At 43.7% G+C, this 9595-nt stretch overlaps 1 pseudogene; it reads right to left on the reverse strand.

Annotated features, from left to right (window-relative positions):
- Nucleotides 1–259: 259 nt before the first annotated feature.
- On the reverse strand, nt 260–740 carry LOC124237740 (60S ribosomal protein L21-like; annotated as a pseudogene).
- Between the last annotated feature and the right edge of the window lie 8855 nt (nt 741–9595).

Genomic DNA, 9595 nt, shown 5'->3' on the forward strand with positions numbered 1-9595 from the left:
GTTGACCTATTTTTAAAACCATTTCAACAAACTATAATCAACTTGACCTTTTGAATCCTATGCCCATCTCTAGAGCTCGGTCCTCTGGGTACCACCATTGGTATTGCTGTTCCTCCAGGACTGGTGTCTTGCCTTGCACCTGCAACTTCTTCCCAGGGCTAATGTTCTTCCATGAACTCCAAACCTGAGGGCTGCCACTAGAGCCCTTAAAATCTTTTTTTCTTCCATAGTCCAGAGGTATTCTATTTATTTTCACCTATCATGCCATGAATACATAGGGAATGGGTTCCAGCAGCTAAGGCTCCTTTCCATTGGTTCTCACAAGAGTGCTTCTCTGGGTGGAGCAGGCTGGAACGTCGGTTGAACCCAAGTAACTTTCTCTTTAGCTTCCTTCTTTTTCTGGTCATTTTCCTTCACATGTTTCAGGAAGCTATCTCAACTCTTAGAGAGCTTAATGTGTTCAACACGTGCATTAATTCTCTTGGCAAGAATCTTGCCCTTAACTTGTTTGTTTACAGCAAGGCCAAGAGCATGCTGGGTAACACTGTAGACTCTTCCAGTGTTGTCATGGGAAAGTTTGTGGGCACTCCTTCTGGAACAGTCCCCATTCCCTTGATGTCAACCGTATCACCTTTCTTGTAGATTCACATGCATGTGGCCAAAGGAAGAATTCCCTGTTTTCTAAAAGGCCTAGAGAACATATAGTGAATGCTTCTCCTCTTTTCCTTTGTATTGGTCATTTTGGCGAATTACTGGAAGACGGCCATTCCAGTAAGAAAAGAAGCCCTTAATATCTTGACCAAGCTTGGCCCAGAGGCAAACTGGGACATGAAGCCATAATGGACAATGAGTGAGAGGCTTCATGGGGCTAAATGGTTAAAAAATTAGTCTCTGTTGGAAAATTCCCTTTATGAGAAAACTGGATTTGCCTTTAGGGCAGGTGTAGAAGCTTGAAGGTGCCAAATTGGGCTGCAGATGTGGCTCCCACAGTGAGGGCTTGGTGGTGGGGCCAATACTGAGGTCTGTGGAAGAAGGGTGGGATAGTGGTTCATGTGTGGGTCAGACAAGAGGAGCATCCTACTACTGCTCTGTTCCGTTGAAGCCCATTTGGATGTAAGGAACAGAGTCTCAATCAAGCTACCTTGAGAAAAGGGGAATTTAGGAAAAATTTCTCTGAAATCCAATAGTACAGTCTTAACTGGAGCCGGAGAGTGGTCCAGATTCAGGTGGCCTCAGGACCTCAATAGTTTGAAGGAGAAGGAGGTGTCTCAGTTGTGTGTGGTAATGTTTTGCAGAAAAAAAAACCAACCCTGATTTGTAGCATTTCCCAGTTTTTGTGGTATAAATACTCCTATCATGGCCAATTTCAACCAACCTGATATCACCGAACTCGAAGTTGGGAAGAAATGCATGCACTTGAATCTCTCAAGTCAGTATGAGTCTATTCCAGCCCACCAAATGTTAACTTTGATTCTTTTCTAAATTTTCCAAGTTCTCAACAAAGTGGTTTGTTATTGTTTTATAATCGGAAAAACACACAACAAAAGTTATTTTAAAAAAAGAAATATATGGGATGTGGGTTGGAGTATTGAGGACAAACTTCCCCCATTTCACCATTTCTTGAGGGTCAGTCTTAGATTTTGCCATCAGTTGCCCCCACTGGCCCCTGGGACCACGTAAGGGCTTGCATCAAGATTGGTTAGGCTCATGGCTGCCTTCAAGAAGGCACTTCCAAATTTTGACTCCCTATTTTGTGGACATTGTTTTAGAGAGAAGTTGCTCAGAACCAACCGGTGGGGGTCTTGGGAACATCTGGCCTTCCTTAAATTCAAATCTATAGAGGACTTTGCAGAGTGATGCTCAGGGACCAGGCAAGGTGGCCCTGAATAGAAAGTTTTGAAAAACTGTAACTCATACAGGACAAGCCTTTTGTTATGTTGACTAAAATGAAAAGTTATACTATGGAAAGTGTGTGCTATATGAGGAATTTGTAAGAGAGAATAAAGCCTTGACATAGATCTTTAAAAAATAATCCCGCCCAGATTAAGTTACGAAACAGTTGTCTCCGGACTTGGCCCTGCATTCAGATTTTGGTTTCTGGGCTCCCCACTTAAATCAGCCTTATGTTCCTTCTCATGCAACTTTCCAGCTTCCTGTTTCTGACACAGGCAGACCCCTAATTCGTTGTTCTTTATGAAAGCATTTATCTTTTGTTATTATGTATGCTGGGAGATGGTTGGCAAGAGAAGTTGGCCTGAGGGGCCCAGAGCTGTGCATTTGACGGACGGGAGCCTCGCAGCATTGGGAGCCTTGAATCAGGCGGGGAGAAGAGACCAGGCCAGCAGTGTCTGCAGGAGTACTCCAACCATGAGCTGGGGATACACAAGTGAACCTGACCTGAGGTAGAAGTTCCAGGTTCCTTGTCCTCTGGGCTTTCAGGTATTAAATGGAATCAGAAGGAGGGCACAGGATGAAATGCAAAGCTTCTCTTGTTTGAGGCATGGGTGGATATTCCAATTACTTCCCACTTACAAGTAAGATACATACCAAGTCCTGATGACGCTACTTCAGCCTAGAGTGATGAATAAGGCTCAGGCTCAGGAGCTGCAAGTCCTGAGCTCTAGTCCCATTTCAGCTACTAACTGACCGTGTGACTTTGGGCACGACACTAAATCATCTGGGTTTGTTTCATGATGTGTTGTTTGAGATTGTTGTAGGCCAGCCTGGGGTGGCTCTATGCATTTGAGAAGCCTTCATTCATATTGGGCTGCAAGTGGTTTGCCTGTAACTCCTTCCTATTGACTCTTGTTTGGTTCACTGGAGGCATCCTCTAGCTTCTTCCACCTGATGGCATTTCGAATCCCATATCAGAGTCCTCCTTTTCACCTTTGTCAAACATCTGCAGAGCCTCTGAATGGTGGTTTTCAAAGAATGGTCCTGGGACCAGCAGCAGCAGAATCACTTGGGAACTTGTTAGAAATGCAAATTCTCAAACCTCACCCTAGACCCACCAAATAAGAAACTCTGGGGGTGGGGCCCAGGTCATGCTGACACATGCTCCAGTTTCAGCATCCCTGCCCTGGAGCAGGGCTCCAAATCCCCTCGCTGGCTTGGTCTCTCACTGTTGTACTCCTTTCTCCAACCCCTCCTCGCTCACACAGCTTATGCTCCAGTGGTAACTAATAGTTTGTAGTTCTCCAAATACTCCTTGTTCTTTTACACTTCTGAGTATATACACTGTTCCTTTTCCCTGGAAAGCCTTTACCCCCGTCTTTTTCTCTCCTTATAAACTCTTCTTGTCCTCTCGAGTCAGCTCACACATTACCTCAGCCACGCAGGAACTCTTCAGATGAGAGTCACTGGCTACTAAGGCAGAGCTCTTCCTCTGGTTGTGAGCAATAGGTTTCCTCACCCTCACAGTTTTTGATTCTTCTTCCTTCCAACCATGAAGACCATCTGCCAATCTCATATTTCTTGACTGAATCATATATAATTGGGCTTGTGCCAGGCTCTGTGATATAAGACAACTTGACACAGCCCCTGCCCTCAGTGAGCTCACTGCTTACTAGAGCAGACAGACAGACAGCCAGGTAATGACCATACAATGCTTTAGTGCGTCCCCAGAGGCATGAGTGGCGCAGCATGCACATACGCAAGGCCTGCAATAAATGTAGGTGTGTTAGGGAAGCTTTTTGGAGGCAGGAAGGACATTTACCACCAAGGATGAGTAGGCATTTTGCAGGCAGAGAGGAAAGCATGAAATCCAGGTCTCCTCCGCCACCCCCCCTCACCCCCAACCTCTGCCACAGCGGGTTTTAGATTCTGAAGCAAATCTTACTTTGTTCACTCTGCTGGTTCCACCCTCCCACACTTCTTGCCCCTCATCCTGGAGAAATCAGGTTAACGTGAACCGTATGTTAAATGCATATATTTTAATTTTTTTCTGACAGGAAACACGAGATCTCTGAATCAGACAAAAGACTGTTTATTACTCACAGACCACCTTCATACCAGTTCCCTGCATCCCAAACCCTATGGGCGATGTGGTGAGAGCCTGCTGTGCCCCTGAGAGGTGCTATAGGGTTGTACCACAGGAGAGGAATCTCGAAATTATGAGACTTAGAGCTTACATAGGGCGGCTGGCACATTAATCCATTCTCTCTTTCTGGGGTGGGGGGCGGGGGACGAGGACACGGGGAATTTTATTCTGGAATGTAAACAAATCCTCTCTGGGTAGGGAAGTGGACAATCTCTGCTTTTCCTTTACCACCATGCAATATAAGCAAATGGCTTCAGGGGGAAATAAGTCCCTAAATCTCCCTAGAGTAATACGCTATCTCTAACTTCTGAAGCATGCTTTTTACTCACTCTCTCTTTAGCCAAGTGAGTCGGTGTTCTCTGCTCAGAAAGCCCAGACCACACAGAAACACAAAAATATTCACGGGGAATTATCTTCCAACATTGCGAGGGCAGAAACCACAATGTCAGTGTATGACCTGTTTGTGGGTCTCAATATACACAGAGTCTAGCTCAGAGGATGCTGGATAAATACCTAAGAAATAAATGTAGGTGTGAAAGGATGGGGTAGGAATGAGACGAAGGGAAGACAGGACCACTTTCATTTCCATCAAAGGACAACATTAGTAATTTCTCTTTGCAACATTAATTGGGCAAACACTGAATGCTTGGGACAAGACATAGAAATAGAGTGACCAAATTGTTTGAGTTTTCCCAAGATTGTCCTAGTTTTAGCCCTGAAAGTCCTAAACAAGCTCTCAGTTCAGGCAAACAAGGGGAACCCCTTAGTATGGGCAAACAAGGCTGGTCAGTCACCCTACAAAGGAGAAAGGGAGGCACCTTTCTTCTGTCAAGGGTTTGATAATCTAGAAAGCAATCTCAGATCCACACCCTCAAGAAAGATTTAATCATGCGTTAGGAGAGGTAAAAATATAGGGAAATGAGAGAGAATATACAGCTGGGGGTGTTAGGGAAAGGTTCATGGAGGTAATGTCATTGAAGACGGGTAGTATTGTTGTAAAAAAGTCCCAACACTGTAGGTAATTCTGGGAAATGGCGTTCTAAACTCTTCTTTTTGCTTTGTATTTGCTAAATTTTCAGTAAACATTATTACTTCTGTAATAAGAAAAAAAATAACACTACCCCCTCACCCCCCTGAGCCAGAAACAATTTAAGTAGAGTTCAAATATACATAAAAGGCAAAAAGGACATGAGCAGTATAACTAATCTTACCACTCAGAGAACCACACTTTAAGATTTTTACTGGGTATATATCTAGGACAGTGGTTCTCAACCAGGGGGACTATGCCACCAGGGGGATATTTGGCAGGGTCTGGAGACATTTTTGATGGTCACAATTGAGAGAGGATGCTACTTGCATCCAGGGGACAATGGCTAAGGATGCTGCTAAACATCCTACAATGTACAGGACAGCCCCTCCCAACAAAGAATTGTCCAGTCCAAAATGTTAGTAGTGCCATGAATTGGAAATCCTGATCTAGGATAGAAATATGTTTTTGGTTTGAGTTTATAAAAATGGTACTAAATCCATGTACCGTTTATAATCTGAATGTGTAGTACTTCTTCAGGCAGAGAAGGGGACAGAAAATCTAGTCAAAGGGAATAAACACACCTCAAAGACAGAAAACACTAAGCATATTTAGAGACAGAAAATGTAGCTAAAAAATCATACTGAGAGAATACGTCACAGCATTCAAGAACCCAGGCTTTGGAGGGAGCAAATGGGGTTTGAATCTTAACTCCATCTCTTTGGATCAAGGGACTGAGTGAGAAAAGGAAAAAAGATGAGATAGGGGCTATGCAGCCTTGACAACTATTAACCCTCTGTTAACCTCGGTTTCCACATGCTTAGGCTGAGGAACAATGATACCTACTTCAAAGGATTATTGTAAGCATTAAAAGAGATAATGGTTGGCAAAGCCTTAGCATCAGATGGGTGCTCAATAAATGGTGACTATTGTTACCTTTTTATTGTCAAACAAAGCATAGATATAGAAAAAGACACAAAAAATGTATAGCTTAGTGAATTATTATAAGGTACACACACCCTTGTAAACATCATACAGCTCAATCCTACACTCATGCATATAATGTATCTTATACTTTTATTTATATAAATATATTTGGTGGGAGGATGGTGGTGATTGTTTGGGATGATTGTTTGGGAAGAGAGAGGGTGTATCACAGTACAGTCTTTATTCTTTTGTTTCCACTTGGTATATTCTCATTTGGTATATTTATTCAAATTTCCTTTTAAATGTCTTAGTAATATTAGTTTTCTCTTACATTTCTTGTTAAGGTTGTTCCCAGGCATTTATATATGTTTATTACAATTGTGAATGACATTATTTTTCCCTTACACTTTCTAACTGGCTATTGTTGGAATACTGGGAAGCAATTTTTATATTTTTATCTTGTTTCCAGACACTTTACTGAATTATTTTATAAGTCCTGCAGAACTGATGTCTCACTGCCCTCTCATTCACAGACTGTGATTCGGGAAGGAGGGGCTTCTGTTTGGGGGAATAGATGGCTTGTCTGGCTTGTGTACAGGAATAGATGGCTTCTGTGTGAATTGCTGGTAGCCCCATACAGTGTTAACCCTACATACAGTGATAGCCCCCATATCGGGACATGGAAGAGCAGCAACTCAAAGATTCTGAGAAGCAGGAAAGAAAGGATGCCAAGATGAGCCCTTTTGGCCTTTCTACTAACATCAGAAAAGGAAAAGGAGGGTCCACTCCTTCTTTGGGAGAGAGCAATGGAAGCACTGGGCTGTTGACAATAGTGATGTTCAAGGAAGTATAGCCCTGGTCAATGTGGCAGGCAGAGGCCCAGAGATACTGCAGCGTCAACTTGTGATGCTTTGGTGCCTTTGCAATTGTGGCTGCACCCTAAAAAGCAGGCATGGTCTAGCTGGCTTTGTGAAGTCCTTACTGTCAACTGTGAGGTAGGCCCTTGAGCACTGGGGTGCGGTGCAGAGCCAGAGCTGACTGGACATTGGGTAGATTGATTGAAAGAGACAGAATCTCCTGACTATGATGGATCAAAGTCACAGTTGTATTGGAGTGTTTCTTGGAAAGTCTCTCCTTGGGATTGGGATTACACTGGAATCACTGAAGAACATTGTAAAGTGGAAAGCATGGGTTTTTGAACTAGCCAAAGCTGAGTTGAAATATTGATTGTACCTCTCAGTAGCTCTGTGTTTTAATTTAGCTTCTCCCCAAAGCATACCATAAGATGAGGACTGGATACAAGTAGTTTATTTGGGAAACACAATGATGGGGTAGGAGAAGTGAGATGGGAAGGGCAGGAAGCCCTTAGAGGATGAGTGGGTTACTACTATGGGCAACTGGAGCTCAGTGCTCTGGGAGTCCTCAGACAGACAGTGCAGAATACACTTCAGTATTGTCCCACCAAGAGACATACAAGCTAGCCTACTTATCTACCAAGTCCTGGCCCTCAGTTGAAGGTCATTTTTGGGAGCATTAACTCTCCAGCAACTCTGGTGAGCTGACATGCTCTTGTAGCCAGAGAATGCTCTCAGATACTGATGCTTTTGGTGTGCACGAGAAGCGTCTGTGAGTGACCTCCAGGATGGGCTGAGGGGATGTGGCAGTGACACAGATATTTTGTGCTACAGTTATGTGACTTTGTCTGCTTTCATGTTTCTAAAATGGAGATCATAGTACTTAACTGCACTGGATTAGGGGAAAGATTAAGTGCATTAAAGTTTGTAAAGTGCCTCTCAAAGTTCCTGGAACATAGTTGATGCTCAAGAAATGATAATTTTAGTAGCCATAAGTTAACATGAGGGAACAGTGGCTCTTTCTCTGTAGCTGACTTAAGACTTGTTTCTATCAATGTAATTTGTGTTAGAGATGACCGTTGACAGGAGTCAGAAGAGGCAAGCTGTGGCCTTAGGAACAGAGATTTTCCTTGAGTAAAGCAATCCATTAGAATGAGGAAAGAGTCTATTCCTCACAAGCATCATAAAGCCAATAGCTTAGTGAGATATAATTAGATTGTTTTCTCAGTAATAAAGCTTTTGCCAATGGCTTGTACATTTTGTTGCCTGGTAAGCAAAAACAAAGCTTCCACAGAACAGAATCATTTTGCCTGTAGCAATAAAGAATATTTACCAGTTTGTGCTGAATCTCAGAGCATATTCAGGTTAACATAGATGCCAAACTGGTTGTGTTTTTTACCTTTGAACTAAAATATCATCATAGACATTATCATACCTATGGTACAACTCTCTGTGTGCTTGCCCACTAGAAAGAAGGAGGTTTGGGGGGAAGCTAACAGTTACCTGCTTAAGTCAGGGGATGGGGTGGCTGGGCTTGATGGTATCTGAAAAATAACAAGGGAACGTGGTAAACAGGATCTGTCATGAATGAAAAACTGTTTTATTCTTAGTTTTGTTTTATTTGGGGAGGTTGTGTTGGAGTTGAATGTGGCCGATGTTGTCTATAATTTGAGAGGTTTTGGAGGACAAAATGCCATGAGAGGGTTTGGGTGGGGTGTTGGCCTCAGCTCTACCAGAGTGGTGGTTAGAGTCATGGAGGTAGCAGTCCTGAGCTCCTTTCAGACAAGGCCTGCTGGAAGAGTTAGGATGGTGTCTGTCCTTGTGGCAGGCACAGGAGACGAACTGTATACCAGCCCTTCCTCCTCTTCTGTGCTAACAGGCTCTGATTTTCTTCAGCTATCAGATGGCTATTCCTTGATCTTGGGTGGACTAGTTTCAATGGATAAATCAAGTTTGGTTCAAGCCAATCATGGTACTGCATTTATACTTCCTGGTGTTTGGCCTGAGGTGGCCAAGTGGCCTAGAAGTCTGATGAGGATTTTAGGAAATATTTTCTCTCTGGTGAAAAGAGAGTGATGGAGGAGAAGAGGCCTGCTCTTTTTCTTCCTGATATTGGACTAGGGATGTGTGAAGACATGTTTGGTACTGTGGCAGCTATTATGTAACCACGAGAGGCCGTCTCCATCACACTGAGGGTAACACAGTGGAAAGATGGGAAAATCTTGGGTCCTTGGTGATATCACTGGGCTTCTGGATCAACCTGTGACTCCACCCCTCTGGCTTCTTTAATATGCAACTCCTATTGTTTAAACAACTTTTGATGGGATAATCTGTTATTGAAGCCAAAACCATCTTGATTGACAGAGCTCTCAATAAAGAACAAGTTTGGGGGAAATATCAAAGACCCTGATTTTAAGAGTAAATATCCATGGAAGAGAAGAAGAGCTGAGGCAGAACTGGGACTCCTGGAGACGGCTCAATCACCACTGACCAGGACAGGGAAAGAACTGGAACTCCTTTTGATCAGGAGTGGGAAGTGCTCCCCACTGCTAGAAGGTGAATGAGAGCAGGAGTGAAACAGTGGAGGCCACTTTGGGGAGGCGCTGGGACTGGTGCGGCCGTGGCAGGCAAGCCCTGCAGTTCTCTCGGTGGGAGTCTCAGCCATTAGGGCCGACATGATACTACAGCTCTGATAGCCTGATGGTGGTGGAGGAAACACAAGCTTTGGAGCCACACAGAACTAGGCCC

This window comes from Equus quagga, chromosome 4 (genome assembly GCF_021613505.1).
Source record: "Equus quagga isolate Etosha38 chromosome 4, UCLA_HA_Equagga_1.0, whole genome shotgun sequence".
In the NCBI taxonomy this organism is placed as follows: Eukaryota; Metazoa; Chordata; class Mammalia; order Perissodactyla; family Equidae; genus Equus; species Equus quagga.